Below are 27916 nucleotides of genomic sequence, written 5' to 3'. Positions count from 1 at the left end.
ATTTGAATATTCATTCGAGGGCTTATGACTCCTTTATATATTATTATTGAATATTATTTGAATATTCATTCGAGGGCTTATGACTCAGTTTATATTATTTAATGAATATTATTTGAATATTCATTTGAGGATCTATGACTCCGATTATTTGCTGAAATATATTCTTTATTTCATTAGAGAATAAACTGTTAATAATCAAACTTATTTTCGATTATTCAAATAAAGATAATACTTTCATATAAGTATATCTTTGGTTATTTAATACTCGTTTCAAGTATAAGTTTTAATACTTCTACTTCAATTATTTTTATAAAGACTATTCTTTATGGGAATATTATTTAAATAATAATATTCAGTCATTTTCTAAATATTCTGGGGACTGATTTACTTCATTAAATCAGCTTTACTCCAAACACTCTTTAAAGTGTTTTCGAGTCTTCAAAATGATTTTTAAAGTCAGAGCGGATCCCAAAACTCATTTTTATATTTAAGATCTTCCTTTTTTTAAGGGGATTTAAATACTCGCTCAAAACCTGGGGAATCCGGCTCTGTGGTGTATTTTATATTCGCAACGAGGTTGCAGATTTGGTAAATGAATTGATTACTTGCCCAACGTTCGGGAAGTAAGCCCCTCTCATTGAGTCGGCATAAGCGACAGGCCGGGGTACGGTCTATTATTGTGTAAGTGGCTCAGTGGGAGTCCATCAAATGCATAGGTGGCTGAGTGGCAGTCCAGCATAGGTCTTAATTATGACCAGGGTGATGACCAGTGGGGAATTCGTCCATCTACTAGTAGAAAAGGTTACTTATTGGTATCTTTGCCTGATCAGCGAGATATCGGGTTTATGCCAAAATTCTTTTCCTTTCCAAAATTCATTGGATGTTTCAAACTCTATTCATACTTTACATAACAGAGGTTCCAGGAAATGTTTAAGAGATATATATATGTGGATATATATATATCGGGACTAAATAAAGTATCTCGTAACTTTATTTCATTCAATAATATTTCAAAGATTGAATCTATTCAAATCTTGTCTTGTAGTCTCATCTATGTGATGAACTTTTGAAACTGATTATAACTTGAACGGTGGTAGTTCAAGTAGTATTGGGAAAGATATAAGTATATTGGGGTATTTGGTAACCTCATCTTTTAAACTTATATCTAATTAATAATTGTCTTATGAATGACAAAGATTTTCAGAAAAACGTTGAAACAAGGTTAGATATATGAGATCACCTTGCAACGATATTTTTTTTATACAGTTATACACTGGGACTTTGTGTATATTATGCATGGAAGAGGACTTCCAATATTTTGAAAAGTATATATGTATATATACTGAATATTTTGCGACTTCATCGCATTAAGATATCAAACTTGGTTCATTTCTTTTGACCAAGACTTTCATGAGTATTATGAGTAGGCTCATATATTGTAAATCATTATACATATTATTTTGGTGGGCTTGCTGCTCACCCTTGCTTTATTTCTTCATCACACAACAACAGTTAGGAAAGATGGCCAGACTCCAGCAGACCCAGCGCAAGCGCGTGGGAAGCGTCCCGCGTCTTCTCGTTGATGTTGTAGCTGCTATAGCTGCAGAGGTAGATCTATTGTAGATCAGACCATCTACTTTTGAGAATCAATTATGTACAATTATAACTTGTGGCAGATAATGGCAATTAACTGTAAATTTATCAAGTAATCATTTTGGGTTGTAATAACTTTTAAATTGTGGATTCAAAGACTTGTACTTATTTAAATTTCATCTCTGAGACTATAACGGGTTGTGGTGTGTGTTAGTGTGGGGTCACAGCATAAGGTTATTTATTATTAATTAAGTGAAGTGATATTGTGGAAAGAAAGACCGTGACGACCCGGATCCCCGACCCCGGATCTGGGGGTGTTACAGAAATGGTATCAGAGCTAAGCGTTATAAACCTCAGAGATGATGGGACGTTAAGATAATAAGTTCACTAAGATAATAAGAACTCTTGCCAAGTTCATAGTCGGACTACCTAACGTAGTACTGACAGTTAAAACCCTTATGGGAACCCTTATAAATGTAGCGATAGAAGCGTAGTTCGTTATCGTATAGAGTAGCGGGACTCCGAACCCTGAGGTTGAGGAGCAACAGCGCGATGATGTTTTATTACTAATTGGAGATCGGATTGTGGATCCGATAGAGTGTCCTAATGCAGGACCAGATGATGTTGATATTGAGGATGTAGCGGTTGAGGATGTTGTCCTAGAAGGGATAGTTGTTGAGGAGGATCCCATGGAGGATCCTGACAAGATTGGATAAAGGACCACTGATGAATTGATGACCATGGTTAGGTCGACTACCGGAGGTTCGTTCAAGTTTGTAAAGATAGTAGCCCTTTTAACGCGGCTTACTCATAAGACTGAGAAGTTCGAATAGACAGAGAAATGCGAGAATAGCTTTTAAGAACTGAAGCAAAGGTTGGTGACGGCCCCTATGTTGGCGTTGCCGGAGGGAAAAAGGAGATTTTGTGATTTGTATGTGACGCTTCGTATAAGGAATTAGGGTGCTTCTTATATAGCACAGCAAGATAATCGCGTACATGTCAAGACAATTAAGGTAATATGAAATTCGATATCCCCGCCCATGAGCTTAGGCTCATGGCAATAGTTTTACCCTAAAGATTGGAGGCACTACTTGTATGGAGAGAAGTGCGAGAATTACCTAAGCCATAAGTGCTCTAGTACATTTTCACGTAGAAAGAGCTCAACATATGCCATAGGAGGCAGTTAGAGCTAATCAAGAATAATGATTGGGAGATTCTTTATCATTCGGGGAAAGCCAATATGGTGGCTGATGCCCTTAGTAAAAAGGAGAGACTCAAGATGATAATGCCTTTTGGAGAGTTTATAAGAGATTTTGAGAAAATGGAAATAGAAGTGAAGGTAACCGGAGCCGGTACCGAAAAGCTGTTTGAGATTGCAATACAGCCCGAATTATTGGAAAAGATCATATTGTGCCAGAAAAAGTTATGAATGAAGGCAGAGAGCCAACAAATAGATAAGAGGTTAATACCGAGAAGAATGAGAAGGGAATAATGAGGTATTCCTACAGAATTTGGGTTCCAAATGTTCAAGAGCTTAAAGATGAGATCTTAGATGAAAGCTAGTTGGAGGAATAAGATTTAGAGCAAACCCTGAACGTGATAGTCAGGGAGGTCGCCATCAAGATAGAAGGAACCCATGACATAATGGAGTGGAAAATGAGGATTTTAAATTAAAAGATGACCCCAATTATGGGGAGTAGGATGAAACATTTCATACTAAGGAAACAAAAAGTCGAGTAAGGAAAGGAGACCCGAGATGGTACCCCTATACGGCAATTCATGGACCTGTCTAGACATAACTTAGACTATTATCCCCAACCACCACCCTGAGGAGACAGTGCGGTGGGAAATTCTTTCATGACCTTTAAGTCGCTAAGCTCTCAGAGTTCCAAGGAACAAGCTGACCCAGTCGAGGCAAGAGCCTGGCTAAAGGAAATAGATGAATCATTTGAGATTTTAAATGATTGACGAACCACAAAAGACTGTTTTGTCACTTACCCTCCCAAGAGAGAGACCACCCGCTGGTGAAAGGCCAAGGAAGGCACGGAGCAAGAGATTATAATAAACTGATTAAAGTTCAGCCAATTGTTTTCGGGATCGTAATTCCCAAGGTTATGGAATAGTGTAAAAGCTTTAGAGCCAGAACAAAGGCAGACGAGTATGATGAATTATGAATCTAAGCTGTAAAAGTTGTTAAGATTCGTTCTGAAGATGCGAATCCAGAATGACGGGATATTTAAAATCAATGCTTATGTTGTGTTGGTTCATGAAATAATGATAAGAGAAAGGAAAATAAAAAGGAATTGAAGTGGAAAGGAATAAAAAGGCAACAGAGTTTGAGAAATGATAAGGGAGTTGGGTATGAGGAAACCCTAAAGACTCCTATTAATAGAAATAGAAAAGTATATGATCATCAGGATGAGGGTGATTCACCATGAGTTAAAGTTGACGGTTGAAGGCATAAGAGATGCATATAGTTTATCCCCTGTAAGTTGGGAGGATTCGAGGAAACCTTGAGATAGTTCGAAGGATAAATAATGAGACGCGGATAGACTGAGGAGACAAGAAAGTAAGAAATTAATAAAATTGGATGAAGGAAGTGACCTTCAAGAATGTGAAGTGTAAGACCGGTGGCTTGATACCCAGGAAGGGAGACGTCAGGTATGAAAGATATCCCAACATTGAGGTGACTGTTGAGATAAACAACAAAAGTAAATAAGGAATTATTAAGAAGAAGTTCACGTTGAACATGACCAATATCTTCCAGAACATCCATGTTATCATTACCAAATCAGGAAAGAAAAGCGGATGACCATTGTTATCTTTTAGAGGCCATATGGATTGACCTCAATTTGAATAAGGATGCTATTATGAAGTTAGGTATAGACTATCGAGGTGCGAATGATGAATATGATAATCTATCAGGGATATATGACTTAATTTATCTGTGGAAGGATGCAGGTACCTTTTAAAGGTGGAATTAAGGATAGAACATTGGTAACTTAAAATGAATCCTAGGGGACTGCATAAAGGTTGGCATGTCACCCTTAATAGGGACAGTATGAGTTTTGACAGTATGATTGGGAAAGGGTTAAGGTAACAACAACCTTTAAGAATCAGTGGAGAAATTTTGCAGAAGTATATAGACAATGGTTCTACTATTAGTAAATGGTATTGTGATATGCCCTGTATCTAGGGAATACAGGAGGAACGATTGAAGGATAACCTTAGAAGTTTTATAAGGAAAAAGGTAATATTCAAAATTCTCAAGAATAGAAATGTGGATAAAGGAAATATGACGTAATTATAATGATGCCAAGTGGGGCACGTGTTAAACCACGAGAAAGTATGGATCGAACCAGTAATGGTCGAAATTGTGCAGGGCAATTAGGACTTAAGATAAAAGATGTTCTAATTATGATTGAGAGTCAGTCATGACAGTGATTAACCTCTAAAGACTGAGGCAATAACTTATGGAAAAATGGTGATTTTTTTTTTTTACTCATCAGATTTTAAGGAAAGCATTTTCACATAAGCTGTGATTGAAATAAGGTAGAAAATTTATTTGGAGATGGTTAAAGTGACATTGACTGTAAGGAAATTTTACTATCAGGAAAGGCCAAAGAGGTGGCCGACACTTTAAAGGTAAGAGGATAATTATAGGCGCTCGTACGAGAGGAATACAGTGATGATGGTTAAAGCTGTGAAGGTTGTATTATGGTTTGGAAGATTGACATTCCTTCTGATGACTGTGCAATACCCAACCGTAATAGTAGTTGGTAAAGGTTTAATTCGTGTAATCGCCATGAACGGGCTATCTATCTTAGGAGGTCCTATCTTGAGATAAGCCAGAACCATGTTTCAAAAAGGACTAGATGAACCCTTGAGTTAAGTCTTCTATTGAAGGCATATGATTACGAATGGTATTAACCTACTATCGTTGCTTTGATGGAAACTCTTCTGCAATTTTATTTGCTTCATGTCATGTATGTATGTCAGGATCAGGAGTGTTCTTCATGAATCATGAATGGTGATTATGTTACCTCCTTAGAAGAATTCGATATGATATGTATGGACTCCGTATGGTTAGCTATTAAGACTTCATGGAAAATGAATGACTACAGTAGGTCAGTGGTGGACCATAGTAAGGCAGCAATGATTCTGCGAGTAGTGAGCTGATTACAACCGTGAGAGTTGTATTGGAATGGGTATTGAGATTGAGTACCACTAATCAGGTCGTGGTAGTGTATAAGTTATCATTGATAGACTAATTAAGTAGAGTATCTACCTAGTGAATATTTATTCTTTCTTATCAATAGAGAGTCGTATTATTATACGAGGAAGATTGCGATGCGAGCATAGAATCCTAGTAACGGTGATATATAGAATGAGATCCCAGATTCGATTTTCGATGTCGAGGGAGTTTCAAAGGTGATTGTGTATAAGCTCGAGGAAGAGCATGGATCCATAGAATGATGGACGGGATAGAGAAAATATTTAGGCACGTGAAATGCGATGCTATAATACTTGATGTTGATATAAATACATATATGTTTTGTTCTCCTATGACAAACCTCTATAGTTCAGAGGTAGGTTCCAAGCCAGATATTTTGTGGCTGTATATTTTTTCATATATACAATTCTCTTCAATTCGTTCTTTTCTCTTCTTTTCATTTCATGTAAGCTGAGAAGAACAACCCTTCCAGAAGGGGAGGTATTGCCGAATGACTATCTATCTTTGTGATAGAAGCCTAGTAGGATACCATCTATTGTTTAGTTGCTTGTCAAGTACTAAAGGCTGGCCACCTTCTGTACTAACTATGCGATATAACAAGTGTTCATGATCATAGTGATCTCTCAACAAATTCCTTTACTTCTATATGATTGATCAAGCTTCCAAAGATAGAAGCAGCTGAAAAAGGAGTAATAAAGTGGTGGTAGTATGCGGAATGGGAACACATTCGTGATACTAAGGTTGACGTGGTTATTAAAAGGTTATAGAACGCTAACGAGCAAAAGTATAACCAGTATAATATTAGGAACGGAAGGTAGTAGCGATTACGAACTGGAAAAGAATGGGTATTGAGAAGCAGAAGCTCTAATGATAAAAGCTATAATGAGAGTCTGTGCAATAGACTTGAAAGAATTTGGAATGATCACTTAATTCGGATTGAGTTATCTTACGACAATAGATCATATGTCATTATCGAGATGTCGCCTTATGAGATCCTTGAGGGAAGATAATGTCGATCTCCCTTATGTTAGGATGAAGTTGTAGAGCGCAAGATGCTCGGACCCGCAGTAGTCCAAAGGACCAAGGATATGATAGATCTAATCAGAGGACGGCTGGTAGTAGCCCAAGATGGACATGATAAGTATGTTGATTTGACACGAAAGGATAAAGAGTATGAAATAGGGGACCTAGTAATGATATAGGTATCCCTTGGAAAGGATTGATGAGGTTCGGAAAGAAAGGAAAGCTAAGACTACAATTTGTTGGACCCTTGGATATATTAAGACGTTTGGGAAGTTAGCATATGAGCTAGCCCTAACCCCGAACATGTAGCAGGTCGTAACGTGTTTCACGTATCAATGTTAAGAAAATGTAATTCGGATGCCAGATAAATAGAGGCATATGAGCGCATAGATATACAACCCGACGTAACCTATATGGAGCAACCAGGAAGGGTTATAGAGTGAAAAGGAACGAGTGCTTAGGAGAAGGGTTATCAAACTAGTAAGAGTTTGATGGTAGAACCACAATGTGGGAAAATTGACTTGAGAGTTAGAAAGTGCAATACTAAGAAAGTATCCCTATTTATTTCTATCTGATTCCGGGACGGAATCCTTTTAAGGAGGGGAGACTGTAATAACCCCAATTTTTGGAAATTTTTGAAACCCTTATGAATAGTGTTTTTGCTGAATGAGAAAACTTTTCATGCCACACTATGTAGGGGTTCTGATATGGATATTCTGAGATTTTATTAGTACTTTATATGGGATATAAGTGTATGTAAAGATCGTCAGAATCCAAATCCGAACACTTTGGTTTTTCCCGGAAATCCACAAGATACGGAGAGAATTGAGTATAAGGTAACAGGATAAAAAGGATTTAAATTAAAGGATTATAATAGAGGATCATAAAAAGGAATATAACGTATTGAGAAAGGTTAAGGGAACCTAAGTAATAAGATCCCGGGTATGATCCTTCAAACGATAAACGAGAACGAAAGTTAAGCGAACCGTACAACAGATCAGCGGTCATTAGGCAAACGATTAGGAAGCTAATCAAAGGGTTTAATGGGAGTGATGTCATCCAACCAATAGAAAGGAGACAAGGAAGGGAGGATGGCATCATAAGGGTGACATAAGCATGACATGGAAGAAGGGAGGTGTGGTTGATTAAGGACCACACAAATTCAAGGGCAAGGTGGTAATTTGCTAAATCAAAAACAAAACCAAGCCAACCAACTAGCAAATCATTTCATAAAAAAATCAAAAAATCAGCCAAGGCATTGTTCTTCATATTAGCTCTCGGCTTTTTGCCTTTTTCAAAGAAAAAAATTTCCAAAATCAAGATCCAAGCATCCTTAATTGGTAAGAAAATTCCCTAACCATCTTTATGCTTAGTTATGGCTATATCATGAGTTTAAGCCATTAATTCTTTCTCTAGCTTCTTCATTTAATCAATGAAGAAGACAATGAATAGTGTTTTCAAGTTTTTAACTTGAACTTTTTCTTGTTTTTCTTGAAGATCCAAGCTTTCCTAAGGCTTCTCCAAGCTTATTAAGGCTTCCTAGCTCCACCCACCAATCCAAGGAAGGTATACCATTTTCAAACCCTAGGTTCATATATATTATAAGTGATTTTGATGAGTAGGATGTTATGGTATCTTGTTGTTATGATTAGAGTTTGAGATTTGGTATGGTAGTGAAATGAGATGGTAATTTTGTGGTTTTGATTTAAAGAAACTTAAGCATGATTAAAGTTAGGTTAAGCATAAGTATGAATGAGTAAAATTGAATTGGTTGGGATTGTTATGATGTGATAAGGATGGGTGTTTGTTGTGTGTTGGATTTGAGGATGGTTTGTGTTGATTGTGGGTAGTTTAAAAAATGGGAAATCGCGTAAACATAGCCGTAGTAACGTCCGATTTTCTTTGGACTGTTTTTGTGCATAGCATTAGGACCCGAGAACCCCCTGCTAGATTGTGACCACTGCCATGTTTAGATAGCTCATGTTACGAGCTTCGTTTTGATATGTAGTTCGTTCGATTCCGATTTACGGTTTAGGAGAAACGACCGTTTCAAGTAACGGCGTTTCGCGGACGAAACTTTCCCCCTCGCCTTACTTTGAAACATAGGTTAAAGACCAAAAAGGGTTAATTAATGTATGAAACATTTATGGTAAGTGTGTTAGGCAGTTGGTAAGACATTCGTGAAGGAATCGCTTTAAAACTCATAAAGGTTAAATTATTAAAAATGGTGGAGCCGAGGGTACCCGAGTGACTTAAGCGAATCGGTGAGCGCAAAATAAGCGTTAGAGTCTAAGTTAGTTAAAGTATAGGTTTACAAGTGATTTTGGTTTAATTCCAACTTACTTGTTGTTTATAGGTTATCAGACTCGTCCCGAGCCTTTCTCACCCCCAAGTCGCTCAGGCAAGTATTCTATCCGATACACTGTTGTTGTGATGTAAATGTATGCATATGCATTATCTTGTGATATTGCATGATTGTTATTAGCAAATTTTGCGATATATTGTAGCATGTGATATGGTATATATGCATGCCTGTTTCATATTCTTGAAATATATATCTGTTGGTTCAGTTGATAATACCTATGCTAGATGATAGCGGTATCTTGCATATACCCTTAGTATAGGGACCCAAAGGTGAAAATATTTTCTAAAACCGGGAGTCGAGGATCCCGAGTAGATTTTGTATATATGGATATGGATATATATATATATATATTTATATATATATATGGTTATAGTTTTCCAAACTATTAATCGAATAAGGTTTATTCGATAACTTTAACTTTATTTATTTATTTGAATATTATTTCGAATATTATTCGAGGGCTTATGACTCTTTTATATTATTATTGAATATTATTTGAATATTCATTCGAGGGCTTATGACTCCTTTATATATTATTATTGAATATTATTCGAATATTATTCGAGGGCTTATGACTCTTTTATATTATTATTGAATATTATTTGAATATTCATTCGAGGGCTTATGACTCCTTTATATATTATTATTGAATATTATTTGAATATTCATTCGAGGGCTTATGACTCAGTTTATATTATTTAATGAATATTATTTGAATATTCATTTGAGGATCTATGACTCCGATTATTTGCTGAAATATATTCTTTATTTCATTAGAGAATAAACTGTTAATAATCAAACTTATTTTCGATTATTCAAATAAAGATAATACTTTCATATAAGTATATCTTTGGTTATTTAATACTCGTTTCAAGTATAAGTTTTAATACTTCTACTTCAATTATTTTTATAAAGACTATTCTTTATGGGAATATTATTTAAATAATAATATTCAGTCATTTTCTAAATATTCTGGGGACTGATTTACTTCATTAAATCAGCTTTACTCCAAACACTCTTTAAAGTGTTTTCGAGTCTTCAAAATGATTTTTAAAGTCAGAGCGGATCCCAAAACTCATTTTTATATTTAAGATCTTCCTTTTTTTAAGGGGATTTAAATACTCGCTCAAAACCTGGGGAATCCGGCTCTGTGGTGTATTTTATATTCGCAACGAGGTTGCAGATTTGGTAAATGAATTGATTACTTGCCCAACGTTCGGGAAGTAAGCCCCTCTCATTGAGTCGGCATAAGCGACAGGCCGGGGTACGGTCTATTATTGTGTAAGTGGCTCAGTGGGAGTCCATCAAATGCATAGGTGGCTGAGTGGCAGTCCAGCATAGGTCTTAATTATGACCAGGGTGATGACCAGTGGGGAATTCGTCCATCTACTAGTAGAAAAGGTTACTTATTGGTATCTTTGCCTGATCAGCGAGATATCGGGTCTATGCCAAAATTCTTTTCCTTTCCAAAATTCATTGGATGTTTCAAACTCTGTTCATACTTTACATAACAGAGGTTCCAGGAAATGTTTAAGAGATATATATATGTGGATATATATATATCGGGACTAAATAAAGTATCTCGTAACTTTATTTCATTCAATAATATTTCAAAGATTGAATCTATTCAAATCTTGTCTTGTAGTCTCATCTATGTGATGAACTTTTGAAACTGATTATAACTTGAACGGTGGTAGTTCAAGTAGTATTGGGAAAGATATAAGTATATTGGGGTATTTGGTAACCTCATCTTTTAAACTTATATCTAATTAATAATTGTCTTATGAATGACAAAGATTTTCAGAAAAACGTTGAAACAAGGTTAGATATATGAGATCACCTTGCAACGATATTTTTTTTATACAGTTATACACTGGGACTTTGTGTATATTATGCATGGAAGAGGACTTCCAATATTTTGAAAAGTATATATGTATATATACTGAATATTTTGCGACTTCATCGCATTAAGATATCAAACTTGGTTCATTTCTTTTGACCAAGACTTTCATGAGTATTATGAGTAGGCTCATATATTGTAAATCATTATACATATTATTTTGGTGGGCTTGCTGCTCACCCTTGCTTTATTTCTTCATCACACAACAACAGTTAGGAAAGATGGCCAGACTCCAGCAGACCCAGCGCAAGCGCGTGGGAAGCGTCCCGCGTCTTCCCGTTGATGTTGTAGCTGCTATAGCTGCAGAGGTAGATCTATTGTAGATCAGACCATCTACTTTTGAGAATCAATTATGTACAATTATAACTTGTGGCAGATAATGGCAATTAACTGTAAATTTATCAAGTAATCATTTTGGGTTGTAATAACTTTTAAATTGTGGATTCAAAGACTTGTACTTATTTAAATTTCATCTCTGAGACTATAACGGGTTGTGGTGTGTGTTAGTGTGGGGTCACAGCATAAGGTTATTTATTATTAATTAAGTGAAGTGATATTGTGGAAAGAAAGACCGTGACGACCCGGATCCCCGACCCCGGATCTGGGGGTGTTACACAGTCCTCTCACTAACCACTTTTTACAAAAGAGTTCCTTGAGTTGATGTTCAAGGGTGAGAGCTTCTAATGCCATAGCTAAACTTTTGTCAAATGAAGCTTTATAGTAGAAACCATTGACTTCACCTTTCTTGAGAGGCTAGTTTAGATACGAGCATTTCCTTTCCTTACTCTAAGAAGAGCAAGCTTCTCAACCTTCCTGCTTCAGATGAGACACTAATTCTTCATTGAATTGACATTTTGTTCCTTGATGCAGAACTGTCTGATAAGAGGATTTGTGCCTTGATTCTCTAGCAAGAAAGTTGCTTCCATTTCATGATGACATCCCTTTATCTGTATAGCTTGTCCCGTAATGAAAACCTTTGATGTCATCTCCAAAGATTACTGACGGAATAGCTTATGTCAATCACATTTGATTGTGAGGCTCTTTCTTTGATCATATACCTTGAGTATGAGTTACCAAGAATATATATGAATCAATTGACCTGTTATGTCCTGCACTCACAAATGGATTAACAGTTCTTGGTACCCAACTTATTAGTTTGGGTCCTGTTGGATTAGAGACTTTATTATAAACAGAGATAACAACAGCTGCAACCTTATCATGCTAATTCTTATCTTTGACTGACCATTTTCTCCATTTTAATACCCTTGACAGATTTGTCTCTAGGCTAGGGGAAAATGGTTTCAACCTTACATAAGGACGACTAGCAGTCTTCGCCCCATTGTAATCCTAATCATGCTTTTTCTATAATTAATGCAAGTACTAACAGATGCATTCATGTCATTAAAATAGGCAAGCATTGTATTCAGAATACATGTCATTCATTCAGAAATATTACGCATAAGAATTAAACAATATAGGCATGATATGGAACAAACATAATTAACAAATAAATCACTAATTCTATCCAGTCCAATCCTGTTGATGTATCTCATCTAGCTATCTCAATCCAAATATAAACTAATACATCTTAACAAACAATTCAGATTAAATGAATAAATCACAATATAATAGAATACAAAGAGTAAGCATAAATAAAGGTCTTATATGCTGCAAAAACATGAACCTCACTAAAGCAATTAATCATGTTCAACAAGTATTCAAACACATATTTAAGATCATCTAAAGTGACATGCACAAGTTAAACATCAATCCTAGTTACCAGAAAAATAATCTAGTGAACTAGTTCAGTATTATCTATGTGTGATGCTATCATGCTTGTGCGAGTGTTAAACATTTAAACACTATGATCTTATCATGCATTGAATATTGAAAACAAAATATTGCAGTGGTTCAAGAATTTGAAACCTGAGATATATGAGTTGGACCATCTTCAGAGATTGCTATGAAAGCAAAAATATTCATGATTCTCGTCATCTGATTTATCCCAACTCTTTCCCGTGCACTATAAGTTTTGACTAGCTGCTTCCCGAAGAAAACATTCCACATTTGTCTCAACTCTTCAACTGAATCCCTACTCATCCTTGTTTGTCAAGCTTCTTGTTCTGTTGTAGCAAAACTCCTGATAGTTACTGACACATATTGCTTGTCAAACCTGTAGCTATCAAATCTTGTTTATGTCCCAACCTCAGTCTTGTAATCACCCCTTGAACTGAATCTGTAAGAATCTCTGCTTCTGAATAGATAGGCTTGATCCTTGGATATATCTTAAGTATTCCTTATGAATCTGATACGACCAAACTTGCCTGACATGTGAAACACTGCCCTGACGTCCAGTCCCTCAAGTACTTCTACCTGAGCTTCTTCTGATTCAACTATCAGTAACTCTTACATTCTGTCCCGAGGTTCCAACTTTATTGCATGTAACTGAGATGTTTGTTTGTCTCCACTATTCTCTCTGACCTCCACAACCACTATTCTCTCTGACCTCCACAATTCCTGCCTGTATGATCTCATTGATTCCCGAATAAATATAGCATTGGTACAAACCACTGTGTGACTGTATAATCTGGAATCGTAGAGTTGTCTTAAAATCTCCAATAAAAACTGTACCCGTAGAAATTTCATTCAATTCCCGCGTCTGAAAATCCAGTGGTATCCTATGGAATAAGCCTTTGAGGAAGTTCCACAATTTTCGTCTGTAGGTCTTGAAATCAATTCCCTTGTAGTAAGAAAACCATTATCTATAATTTCCATCTGAATAGCACATGGTCTTCGTTTTCTTCAAAAGATTAAAATCCACTTTAAAAGCCCGGAGGAATCCCGAGTCTACCAATCCTTGAGTACCCTTAATACAACAGACTGACATCCTTCAAACTGGCATCCATTAAACCGAATTAAAAATAAATTTAAATTAAAAACCTTTATTTACTAAAATTTAAGTAGTAAATTAATTTAGTTAAATTTATAAAATAAATTTATTTAAATTAAGTTTATAGTAAACTTATTTAAATTAAATTTATAAAATAAATTTTCTAAATCAGATTTACCAAATAAATTTATGTAAATGAAAAATTAATAAAATAAATTATTTTTAAGGATCCTGATTTGTGTATCAATTAGTAAGCTCTGATACCAATTGTTAGGTCCCGAATTATCGTCGAAGGGGGGTTGAATACGATAATCACTAAATTAAAAATTCTTTCAAATCTTTAGCGGATATAGATTTAGTGCTCGGTTAGTGTTTTCATGTTCTTGAGAGGAATGGTGTTTGGAATGATAAAAACGTGGAATACAAGATATTCGGGGAAATATATATTCGTATATAAATCCTCGAGGGTGTTGCTACACTCCGGTAAATCAATTAACCGGCTACAATCTAAGAACAACAAAGTTCCTAGCTACTAAAAAGATTTATAAATCAAATCCTATACAATGATCTAGTTTTTGTTTGTCTAAGGATTTAATTACCGGGTAACGATTATAATGCCCCTATGAATATACAAGAGTTAAATCGGGCATTATAACGTTACTCCGGTGAGAAGTTAAATGGATATCAATGTGTTGAGCTTCTCTGTATTCTCTTTGTTTTCTGTTTTCATCAGCTCTCATGAGAGAGAAGATGAACATAACTTTTCTTTTTGATCTGCTGCAAAGTGTAGTCTTTTATCAATTCAATTGGACAGGTGGCATTTTTGTGTCCACACAAATCCTTGAATTGCTGCAAATGAATCAATGAACACATCTGTGGCGACATCTCATGGCGACAAGCTTTCTCTGTGTATCCTCTGTGGCGACAGCTTTGTGGCGACAGAGTTGTCTTGTAATTCTCTGTGGTCACAACCTCTGTGGCGACAAGCTTCTATGGCGACATCTCTATGGCGACAGTTGCCTTGAGCAATTGTTCCAATACCTCTGTGGCGACAAGAGCTTCTTTGGCGACAGAGTTGCCTTAGAGAAATATCTCTGTGGTTACATCTCCTGTGGCGACAGGGGTGCCTTGGTGCCATTTCTTTGTGGTTACATCTCCTGTGGCGACAGGTAGAGAGAGCTGTCTTTTACTTAGAATATTTTTGGCTCTTCGTCAAACCATTCTTCAATATATCAATCAATTTTCTTCTGTTAATTGAATCAAAATACTTCCTTGAATGTTGATGTTTGGTGTACTGGTCTGGTTCACAAACAACTAGTACTGAGAGGATCCTGATTCAATTTGTCTTGTGATTCTGAGTTGATACAGATTGGTTGAATATCCATTGATTCTCACACTGACTGTCAACAAACAAATGTACTTTCACTGGAATCCTTTCTGGTACTTTAGACAATGTCTTCATTACTACTACAATCTTGAATACTTCATTCACTGTTCTTCACTGACGCTTGAACATATAAATGAACTTCTGTCAGTGAGTATGACTTCAAGACTGTAGCTGTCTTCTTTAACCTCTGTCTATACCCTGTCTTCAATTCTTCAGATTCCTATGCTTCATACACTGTCTATCTTCAATCAATGCCAATACACTGAAATCTTCTAGTAGCACTTTATACATTGAATCTTCATCATTTCTGAAATCCTGAAAGTCTTTAACCTTTATTCTTCACTGAGGCATGAACATATTAATGAACTTCTTTCAGTGACCTGTAGACAGACTTCAGACTTTCTTCTAATCTTCTGATTCTTTGTATTTGCCTTGTCTTCATTCTTCCTGATTTCTTGTGTAGACATAGTATTATTAACCTGTCATGTTCTAGTGTTGTTATCGTATTGAATTATCACGTAACTGTTCATACAACTACGTAGTCTCACCAAAACTCACATAATACACTGGTGACTGTTGCACATCCTCTTCCCTTACTAGCACAACGCTAATTGAATACTCAGAAACTGCAAGGTATATGATCAGAGACTCCCCATCTAATGGCTTTGATAACATGGGAGGGTTCCCTAGTTGTTCCTTGATCCTCCTAAAAGCTTGCTCACATTCTGGTTTCCATACAAAGTCTTTCCCTTCCACTTTGATCGCCTTAAAGAATTCTTTGCACCTGTCGGTTGATTTAGAGACAAATAGGTTCAATGCGGCGATCCTTCCAGTTAGGCTTTGCACCTGTTTCACACTGGTGGGAGATTTCATATTTAGCAGTGCTTTGATCTTTGCATGGTGTTATTTCTAGAGAACTAACAATGAGATTTACAGAAGGGGGGTTGAATGTAAATCTCAAAACTTTTTCAAGTTTTGAGCAGTTTATAAAGACTGTATGTTCTAGATGAACAAGTGTGTGAATTGCTTTAAGCTGATACAGACAGATATATATTCAAACACAAATGTAAAGAACACAATAAACCTTTAAAAACTTTTCTGGTGGATTTGTTGTTCCACCAGAGATGGTATTTCAGAAATTCTGTGATCTAAGAATTTGATCACAGCTGCATCCTAGTACAAACTAGATAATTTTTCTCTCAAGATTTTTCTAAACAGCTCTGGAAAAATTCTTATCTAATTACTAGCTACTACTTGGTTTATATATTGCCAAGTTTACAAGTGAAGACAAGGATATATAAAATAATAAAGTAAGATCTCCACTTGTTTCTTCTCCAGTTCACTCCAGTACTTTGTTGACTTAATGTCTCTTTATACTAGAGTAGAACGGATGCTTTTTCTGATGTTCCTGAAATTAGGCTGCCACATTTCAGTTATCTCTGTTCACCCACGTGCCTCTGTTTGTAGGTACAACTACCACTTATCAACGGTTAATCAACAGAACATCCGTTGAAGCTTTCATCCGTTGATGCACTCATCCGTTAAAGCTTTAGAGACATCCGTTGAAGCTTAGCTTCTCATCCGTTGAAGGTCTTTAAGTCATCCGTTGATACCACTTCATTTATACAAAATTACAAGGCATGAAATATTTACAATTGGCCTTCCTATCTGCATATCTTCTAGTAGTCAACATGACTCATAGTTTCTCTCAACTTCTAAGAATTACATCTTAAATACAGAGACTGAAATATGCTACAACACTAGACTTATTTCTAAGTAAAGCTACACCATCAACGGATAGCCAAAGTGGTCTTATCCGTTGAGGCTACAGACACTGAATTTCTACTTAAGTGTTTTGTTAAACATATCATCAAACTAATGCACATATATTCCTAACAATCTCCCCCTATTTATGTCTATAAGAATTGTAGGCATAAATTCAGGGTTAACTTGATGATAACAAAACACTTAACAGATATATGAATTGAAACTAAGTAGAAATTTGAAAATGCTGCAAAAATGTATGTACTAGGAGGAAATTGAAGATTTACAGTATTTCCAAGGATACTCCTTTAGCCTGAGCAAATCATCTTTTTCTTCTTTGTTCCCTGGTTTTCTTTCCTAGCCCTTTGTCATTTTCCTCAATTTGGAGTTGGAGTTGTCTGAAGAATTCAGCTTCATCTTCAACACTGATATCCAACTTAGATTGCATTTCCTTGAGAGTTTCATTGCTGGCAATCTTGAGTTGGTCTTCAAGTCTGAAAAATCTTCTGACTCCTTTATCATCTCTAAATTCCATCAACCAATGAGGTGATTTGTGAATTGTAATTCCCCTTTCTTGAATGAGTAAAGTCCTGGGTAAAGCATTGGGCTCCCTCCAAGTTTTCCTTATATTGGCAATCTTGTTGAGAATTTCAGTCTTGGCAGTTCTGGTAAAGCCAGAATCCTTTTGTATAGCTGAAAAGACTCTAATCAAGGTAGAGTAGCCTTCATTCAGAATCCTGTGGAGAGGCCATGTTCTTTCCCCAGCTCCTTTGTATCTAAACACTAATCTCTCTGGTAGCTGTCTGTAAGCAGCTATTCCTCTTACATCCTCCAGCTCATCCAGATAGAGTTCAATGTCTGAAATTTCTTTTATGTCACAGATGTGAACATAATCATCTTTAGAAATGGATGGCTTAGGCTTAGGCTTTTGTTTTTGAGTGAATTTCTTAGAGGTTATGGGAGGTGTAGATTTGGGTTTTCTTTTCTGTTTCTTTGGTAGTGGAAGAGTGGTTAGAAAGGTAGGCAATTTGATGGTGTCCCAATCAATAGGTTCCTCTTTTGGAATGATTGGTTCACCATGGATGTTTATAGTGGGATTAGCAACAAGAGGTTCAGGTATGGAAGGTAGTGGTTTAGATATAGATTTGGTTACTTCAGTATTATCTTCACTCCTTCTATGTGCCTTGGCCTTTCTTCTGTTTCCCTTCTGCCATTCCTCTCTTTCTTCCATACTCTCACCAAATATACTCCCAAAAACCTCATCTAGGTTTGCAATCTTGTCTTCACCCCTGACTTCAATTCCTTTCTCTTCTTCAATTTGACTTGACTTTAGCTGTTGTTCAAGCTTTGCTTGTGCTCTTTTGTCAGCCTTTAGTTGCTTGACTTCTTCCTTCTTGGCTATTGAGAATTTGGGATGTCCTTGCATCACACATATGCTCTTTCCCTCTCTAGAGATAATAGCCCTATTTCTCCTTACAGCCTCATCCATGGTCTCTTTGAGATAAGCAATACTCCTACCTAAAAGCTTGTTCTCATCAGCTTTTGGAGGAGGAAAGTCCACTTCTTTTAAAGGATTCTTTGTAGAGTCCTTATTGGATCTTTTATTGGGCTTGAGAATTATAGCTTGTAGTTCTTTGGAAAAAGTTTCTCCATCCTTATGTCTCCCTACTGGCTTGAGCTCCATGTTGATTGGTTCAATCTTTGTGCTATATTTCACAGATGTTGATTTATCTTGTGTAGAGCCAAACAACAGTTGCAACCTTTCATCAATTCTCCTCCTTTGCTCTTTCACTTGAATTTCAGCTGCTGCTAGCTGAATCAAATCAATTCCATCAGGCTTTCCTTTGATTTGAATGATTGGAGAAGTAGTGATGGCAGGAACTAGCACTTTAGATATTTTGATTTTTGTAGATGGCTCTCCTTCCCCTTCCCTTTTACTCTCCCCCTTTTTGTTATCATCAAGGAGAGGGGTCAAGCCTTGTGCTTTTGCCAGCTGCATTAGGAGACTGGTTTGAGATTGTTGGTTGTGAAGAATGGTGGCCACAGAATCTTCAATAACTTGAACTCTGTCTTCCAACTTGGCCAGCCTTTTCTCAGTAACTGATTCCTTTTTCAATCTCAAAACCAAGTCCTGCAATGTACCATAGGGCATGACTGAATCCAATTTTTCAGAACTGTAGGATTTCAAGTCAGCAATATCCTTCCTGAGATCATCCATACTCAGATTCTGCTTTACTTGCTGCAACTTCATGAGATGCAGTGAGTCCAGGTGAGCTTGAAGGATAGCCTTGATACTTGCATGTGAAGTGTTCTGAATGGCCTGTTGAATAGTGTTGATTTGTTTGACTAAGGAGACATTGAATTCCCCTGATCTATACTCCTTTGTCAAAGCCCATTCAGGTAGATTTGGAATTGAACTAGGGCCTTCATCTCCCCCTAAGTTCATGCTTCCATCAAAAGAAACAGAGTCATCATCATCAGAATTTACTCCAAATTCCTCAGATGGCTCACCAGCTGTAGAAGGCATCTTGGTAATAGCAGCTTTATCCCTTTGAAGAGATTCTGTTGTGTGTACTAGATGTAGTATCTTTTCTGCCTCCTCATTGCCCTGAGCAGCCAACATTTGATAGGCTGACACAGGATGAGTAAAAGTGTCAGCATCCAAGGAAATGTTATCAATTACAGCTTTGTAATGTTGCTGAAATTGTCTTTCCTTTTCAGCATCATCCACAATCATTGACTCACTAGCAATGGCTGGTTCCACCCTTATATCTACTGTACCTGCCTTTCTCTCTTTTTCTCTATTTTCTTGCATCAGGGGCTCCCCCTGGCTCACACAACTCACTCCCTCACCTTCACCTACTAAGGTGGTACTCCTCTCACTTACTTTTGCCATGCTGGAAGAAATAGCATGCATTTTTGAGCTCTCAATCTCTCCTTTTGCCTGGGAGCAACCCAGCCTCTCACTCAAATTTGCACTCCCTTCCCTCAATCCTAAGAGTGATTGCACAGTATTCATGTCTTCTACACTTGGAATTGATTCAGTTATGTGTGGAGAGACTATCAACGGATGTGGAATATCCGTTGAAGGTGAAACTGATGTTATCAACGGATAACTGCTGTTAAGCTTATCCGTTGAAGAGCAACCACTTGTCAACAGATGAGTGATATCCGTTGAAGAAGGAAAAGAAGTTGAAATTGAAAGTGATATAACTGTTGAATCTGTGTAGATTGATTTGAGATGTGGTGACACAGATCCTTCAATTATATCTGAAAGAATTTGCGGGTGATCCAACAAATCATCTAAGAGATGATGATCACCTGTATTTGAGTGGGGCTCCTCCCTGAGTTGTAAAGAGGGAGAATCAGGAATTGATGGGAATAACATATCCACATCCAGAGATGGTGATGAAGTGTTTGGTGATTGATGTGTGATTATTGTGAGAGAATGGGGCTGTGACTCCACATTTATTGGAGCCACATCAAACTGAGTTTGAGAAGGCATAGATACAGATGGATGTATCTGTGCAGTGTGTGCACCCTGTGTAGAAGATTGGGTTCTAGCCTTCTTTCTTCTAATAAAAGCTTTTGTTGGTGAGTGTTTGGCTTCAGTGTCCCTCCCTCGTTTGTTCTGTGTTCCTGGTTGGGAACTATTTTCAATAGTAACATCCTTTTGGGAGGATGCAACTAGGGATGTGCTAGATACCTTTTCAACCACCACAGCTTTTTGAGAAACTGTGGCTTGGCTAGCTTGGGAAGCACTTAACTCTCCTTCCTTATCCTGGGGGTTTCTTTGATGTTCACCCCTCCCCTCACCACTCACACCCTGTTCACTCCCCTCAGGGTTAATGGTTGGTGTTACAACTGTTGTCTTTTGAGAAACAACAGAGGTGGTTTTCTTTGTCTTTGATTTTGAAAGTTTAGTTTTGGTGACCTTGGTAGAAATCTGTTGGGGCATTGTCACAGATTTCATGGCCACACTAGAAGATAAAGAAATAGAGGGGTTGGAAGAAGTAGGAGTTGTAGAAGCAATTACCTCACCTACCTGAGGTGCATTCATGATTGGTAAATATACCAATGGCACACTGCTGTTGAGATCCATTCTCAATAAATCTGCAAGAACTCTTTTCTCTTGTGCCCAGCACTTGAGTTTGTTATTCTCATTGATTATGACCAAACCTTCAGCAACATGGTTAGCCAATAACATAAAGAATCTAGCATAATAGATGTTATTAGGTCTATTAGCTTTGTTACCTAATCTAGTACCCAATTCTAGCATCACATAGTTGCTAAGGTTAAAATACCTATCAGAAACAAGCATATAGAGCATATTAACAAGAGATGAAGTTATGGCATCAAAATTACTAATTTTCCCAGAGAAAACCTTTATAAAGGCATCCCCAAGAAAACTCCATTCTTTCCTAAGGCCTTTTCTTCTAATACTCCCTAAACTAGCAGAGTTAAGAGAATAACCTATGGAATCTAACATGCTGGATACATCATTATCAGTGTGTGGTGTCATGGCATTGTTCTCAGGTAATTTAAAACATGCTTGTAAATCATCACAGTTAATACAGTGATTTTTACCTTTGAGAGTGAAGGAGATAGTCATATCTATGGAGTTGAACTCAGCAGTTGTCCAAATCTCCTCAACTACTTCACAGTAAATCGTTGGGGCTTCCAGCATTACATAGCTAAGTTTACAGTTTTTGATGAAGTCCATCATTTTGTGATAGTCTGAATGGGCTTCATTCTTTTCTACCAAAGCTATGAAATTGTTCTTCTCATAGATGAACCCAGATTGAGACATAATTTTCACGACTGGTGCCATTGTTGTGAGTAGAAATTGCAGAGAATAACTTGAAGGTTTTGCAGAGAGAAAATGGTAAATGCTTGAAATTTTAAGAAAGCGTAAAGTAAAAATGAAAAATCAGAAGGGCTTATATGCTTTCAAAAAAAAAAATTAGTAAAAGATTAATCAATAAGTATATGTTAGTGAATTTCAGCCGTTTAAGAATAAACTGTAAGTATTCTAACAACTACCTTTAAAACCAATACATACAGATGTATGTATGAGTATCAACGGTTAAGAAAATAGAATCAACGGCTGTGAAACACCTGAATCGACTGATGTGACATTTCAACGGATAAGGCAAATTGTCATCCGTTGAAAGGTACTTCAGTTTTATCCGTTGACGGATAAAAAATTCCAGAAATATATTTGTCTTTCAACGGATAATGAATATCCGTTGATAGAGCAATTTTGACTTTCAACGGATAGGAAACATCCGTTGATGGTATAAACTTTGTTAAAAGTCAAATTTGTTCTAGCAACTAATATATTTCAGGCTTCAATTCAAATTGCAATAAGGACATGAATTTTAAGAGTAATTAAGCATACCTAGCTCACTTACTAATCTTGTGAATGTTGATTCATCAAGTGGCTTGGTAAATATGTCTGCAATTTGTTGTTCACTTGGAACAAAATATAGTTCCACTGTACCATTCATGACATGCTCCCTAATGAAGTGGTACTTGATATCAATGTGCTTGGTTCTTGAGTGTTGTACAGGATTCTCTGTTATGGCTATGGCACTTGTGTTGTCACAAAAGATAGGAATTCTATCAACATGAAGTCCATAGTCAAGGAGTTGATTTCTCATCCATAACACTTGAGAGCAGCAACTTCCAGCAGCAATGTATTCAGCCTCAGCTGTAGAAGTAGAGACTGAATTTTGCTTTTTGCTAAACCATGATACAAGCTTGTTTCCCAGGTATTGGCAGGAGCCTGTTGTACTTTTCCTGTCTATTTTGCAACCTGCATAGTCTGCATCTGAATAACCAATTAGATCAAAGCCAGATTCTCTAGGATACCAAATACCTAAATTTGGTGTACCCTTGAGATATCTGAAAATCCTTTTGATAGCTATTAAGTGAGACTCCCTAGGATCAGCTTGAAATCTAGCACACAGACATGTAGCAAACATTATATCTGGTCTGCTAGCAGTTAAATATAAAAGTGAACCAACCATGCCTCTATAACTTGTAATGTCCACAGACCTTTCAGTCTTATTTAATTCAAGTTTGGTGGCAGTGGCCATGGGAGTTTTTGCAGATGAACATTCCATTAAGTCAAACTTCTTTAAAAGATCATGAATATATTTAGTTTGACTAATGAAAATTCCATTACTAACTTGTTTAATTTGTAAACCAAGAAAATAGGTTAGTTCTCCCATAAGGCTCATTTCATAATTACTTTGCATTAGCTTAGCAAACTTTTTACAAAGTTTATCATCTTTAGAACCAAATATTATGTCGTCTACATAAATTTGAACAAGTATACTAGAGCCATTAACATTCCTAAAGAAGAGAGTTTTATCAACAGTACCTCTAGTGAAGTGATTCTCCAAAAGAAATTTTGATAAGGTTTCATACCAGGCTCTAGGTGCTTGCTTCAGTCCATAGAGTGCTTTCAACAGATAATATACATAGTCTGGAAAATTTGGATCTTCAAATCCTGGAGGTTGACTTACATAGACTTCTTCCTCTAATTTCCCATTTAGAAATGCACTCTTGACATCCATTTGATAGACTTTGAAATTGGCATAAGCTGCATAGGCTAGAAAAATTCTGATGGCTTCAAGTCTTGCAACAGGAGCATATGTCTCATCAAAATCTATTCCCTCTTGCTGAGAATAGCCTTTAGCAACCAATCTGGCTTTATTCCTTATGATAATGCCATTTTCATCCATCTTGTTTCTGAATACCCATTTTGTGTCAATAGGACTCTTGTTCTTTGGTTTGGGTACCAGCTTCCGAACTTGGTTTCTCTCAAATTGGTTTAGCTCTTCCTGCATAGCTAATATCCAATCTGGATCCAATAAGGCTTCTTCCACTTTCTTAGGTTCCTCCTGAGATAGAAAACTACTATACAGACATTCATCTTGAGTAGCTCTTCTTGTTTGCACTTTAGATGATGCATCACCAATGATCAGTTCAAAGGGATGATTCTTGGTCCATTTCCTTTGAAGTGGAAGATGTGCTCTAGATGAGGTGGCCTCAGTATTGTCATGATGTGAGACAGAGTGTTGACTAGTTGAAACTCCCCCTGAGTTGTTGGTCCTTTGCAGGGAACTTGGAGTTCTATCAACTGATGATGTAAATCGATTATCCGTTGATAAACTATGATCAACGGATGCTTCATTTAGTACTTCAACGGATGATACACCATGTCTTTCAACGGATACTGCATTGCCTCTATCAACGGATGCAGAATTCTGACTTTCAACGGATGCAGTATTTTGTGCATTATCCAAGGGCATGTTTTGAATCCCTTTTGAAGTGTTATCTCCATCAGTCTCCTCTTCACTATCATCACAATATATCTCAATGTTGTCAAATTTGAGTCTCTCATATTGTCCCTCATCTGTTAGTCCATCAATCTTTTTATCATCAAACACAACATGCACAGATTCCATAACAATATTGGTTCTTAGATTGTAGACCCTATAAGATTTTCCAGCTGAATAACCAACAAATATCCCTTCATCAGCCTTTGCATCAAACTTCCCTTTATGGTCAAATTGATTCCTTAGTATAAAGCATTTACATCCAAAGATATGAAGAAAGTTTAGAGTTGGTTTTCTTCTCTTGAACAACTGATAAGGAGTCATGCCTTTAGCTTGATTGATCAAAGAGATATTTTGAGTGAAACAGGCACAATTAACAGCTTCAGCCCAGAAATATGTTGGTAACTTTGATTCTTCAAGCATTGTTCTGGCAGCCTCAATTAAAGATCTGTTCTTTCTTTCAACTACCCCATTTTGCTGAGGTGATCTTGGAGCTGAGAACTCATGCATGATTCCATTTTCTTCACAGAACAGCCTCATTGATAAATTCTTGAACTCAGTTCCATTGTCACTCCTGATATTCCTAACCTTCAGGTCAGGATGATTATTGACTTGCCTGATGTGATTGATAATGATTTCACTTGCTTCATTCTTTGATCCAAGAAAATAGACCCATGAAAACTTTGAGAAATCATCTACAATCACTAAGCAATATCTTTTTCTTGCAATTGACAATACATTGACTGGTCCAAACAAATCCATATGTAGCAGCTGTAATGGTTCATCAATTGTTGTTTCAAGCTTCTTTTTGAATGATGCTTTCCTTTGTTTGCCTTTCTGACAAGCATCACACAAACCATCCCTTGAGAATTCAACAAGAGGAATTCCTCTTACTAGGTCCTTTTTGACTAGATCATTCATTGTCTTGAAATTCAAATGGGATAGCTTCTTGTGCCATAGCCAACTCTCAACTGAACTTGCTTTGCTGAAGAGACAAGTAATAGATTCTGCATTTGCAGAGTTGAAGTCAGCTAAGTACACATTTCCTTTTCTAACTCCAGTTAGAACCACTTTGTTGTCTTTCTTACTAGTGACAACACAGGCTTCAGAATTGAAGGAAACTGTATTCCCTTTATCACATAGTTGACTGATGCTCAGTAAGTTATGTTTGAGACCATCAACTAATGCAACTTCATTAATGATGACATTCCTTGTTGAAATCAAGCCATATCCCATAGTAAACCCTTTGCTGTCATCTCCAAAGGTTATGCTAGGGCCAGCTCTTTCCTTAAACTCTGTGAGCAGGGAGAAATCTCCTGTCATGTGTCTTGAACATCCACTGTCCAAGTACCATAGATTTCTTCTATTTCCCTGCACACCGTTTCAGAAGCCGTAGCCTCACCAACAACCATGTTCACTACAGACCCACTTGCGGTTCCAAGCACAACATTTGCTTGCGCTACCTCGGTTTTCTTCGCTTTCTTCGTAGGGCAGTCCTTACTCCAGTGCCCAACCTGCCCACAAGACCAGCATGGTTTGTTTGCCTTGGGTTTCTTGGCCTTGTCCTTGTCACTCTTAGGTTTATTACTATTAGCTTTCTTAGCAAAAGCCTTCCTCTTTTGTCCTATAGTTGCTATGTTTACCTTCGAGGTACCGTGTTCAGTTGGCATCACATGTCCCTGTTTGGACTTGTGTTGTTCTTGCACCGAGATGTCCAGCATAAGGTTGGTCCAGGTGATCTCTCCTTCTGTCTTTTCAGGGAGAGAGAGAACTCTTCCCAAGACTTCGGGAGTTTTTCAATCACACTCATCACCTTGAACTTCTCCGGGAGATTCATTCCAGACTCCTTCAAAGCATGCACTATCATCTCGAATTCATGCACCTGCTCAGTCATGGACTTATTGTCCACCAGCTTGAACTCGAGGAACCTTGCCACAGAATACTTTTCTAGACCTTGTGAGTCAGTATTATGTGTCTGGTCCAGCTTCTCCCATAAGAGTTTTGCAGAGTAGGCATCAGAAGAATAGACATCAAACAAAGTGTTTGTTAGTGCCGCCAGAATGGCCGCCCTAGCCACTCCATCCTTCTCAGCCCACTTCACAAAAGCCTTAACTGTGTCAGCCTTCTCTTGATCCACTACTGGTTTCTCATATTCCACAACCGGCCACAGACCCTTTATAGTCAACCACAACTTCATCCTTTTCTGCCAGCGAGAAAAGCCAATGCCACCGTTGAATTTCTCCGGTAAACCGGTTAGTTCAACAGCTTGTGGGAAACTATAGGTGGTCCAATCAATGGCCCCAGCAGTTGCACCCGAACTGCTACCACCACCAATGATAACCTCACTTTCGTTAACCATTATGCTAAATTCTATATAACTAATATTCTCTTCAAGAATGTTGTAAATCTCACTAACAAATATAGCAACATAGAAGCAAGTGTATAAAGAATTTAGCAAGTTTAGGCCAAGACCACAGTTAACAAAACAAAACATGCAGGTAAACAAAATCAGTAACTGAAATAACGAGGAGAGAAAGAAAGATGTACCCGAAACCATAGCTTTTAACAGTGACTGAAATAAAGGTTCACAGATACAAAATGCCAAGAAAAATGATCACAGCTGAGTCACCAGGCCTTGCTCGAAGTCCTGGCTGCTCTTGAAGAGAATATTGCCCCTACCTGCTGCGTTTGGGATGCGCACAATATCTCCACCAGGATAAAATAGCTCGGAGTTTATGTTAACAGCAGCAACAAAAGCTCCACTTCGACCAGCACCTCAGTCGCCGGAAAATATCAGCACTTCAGGACTTTTGGGAGAGAAATGCAGAGAGGTTGAAGAGAAGAGAAGAGAATGTCGTGTGTATCTCTTATACATTCAGTTTAGCCTCTATTTATAAGAGAGGAAAAATGAAACTGTCAACACACTTAATGTCTGAATTAAACTGCTTCATTAATGAAAAAATCAAAACTGATCAGATTTTGAATTTAAATTATTTGTAACAGCTTTTCACATTAACACCCATATTATTATCAGAACTTAAGTTAAGTTCTGATTTAATTCATCATTACTTAAGTTTTGATTCTGATATCAGAACTTGTTAAGTTCTGATTTTATTCATCAGTTCTTAAATTTTGATTCTGATATCAGAACTTGTTACAGATCAGATTATTTGCAGGTTCAATGTATTTAGACTAAGCCCACTAACAAAGTGACTTAGCCTATTTCAGTACCCAGCCCAATAATCCAGTCACCGATAAATAAATTCGAATTAAAATAATTCTCAAATAAATAAAATCCTCGCCCAGGTCGCCTCGCGTATGCGAGACGCCGAGACATTCGCCCAAATCGCCCTTCAACCCGACCCGGTCCGGTCCGGTCCGGTCCGGTGCGGTGCGTGGCGTGGCGGGGCG

The sequence above is a fragment of the Apium graveolens genome, chromosome 7, assembly GCF_009905375.1.
Source record: "Apium graveolens cultivar Ventura chromosome 7, ASM990537v1, whole genome shotgun sequence".
Taxonomy (NCBI): domain Eukaryota; kingdom Viridiplantae; phylum Streptophyta; class Magnoliopsida; order Apiales; family Apiaceae; genus Apium; species Apium graveolens.
This window is presented reverse-complemented; position numbering follows the sequence as displayed.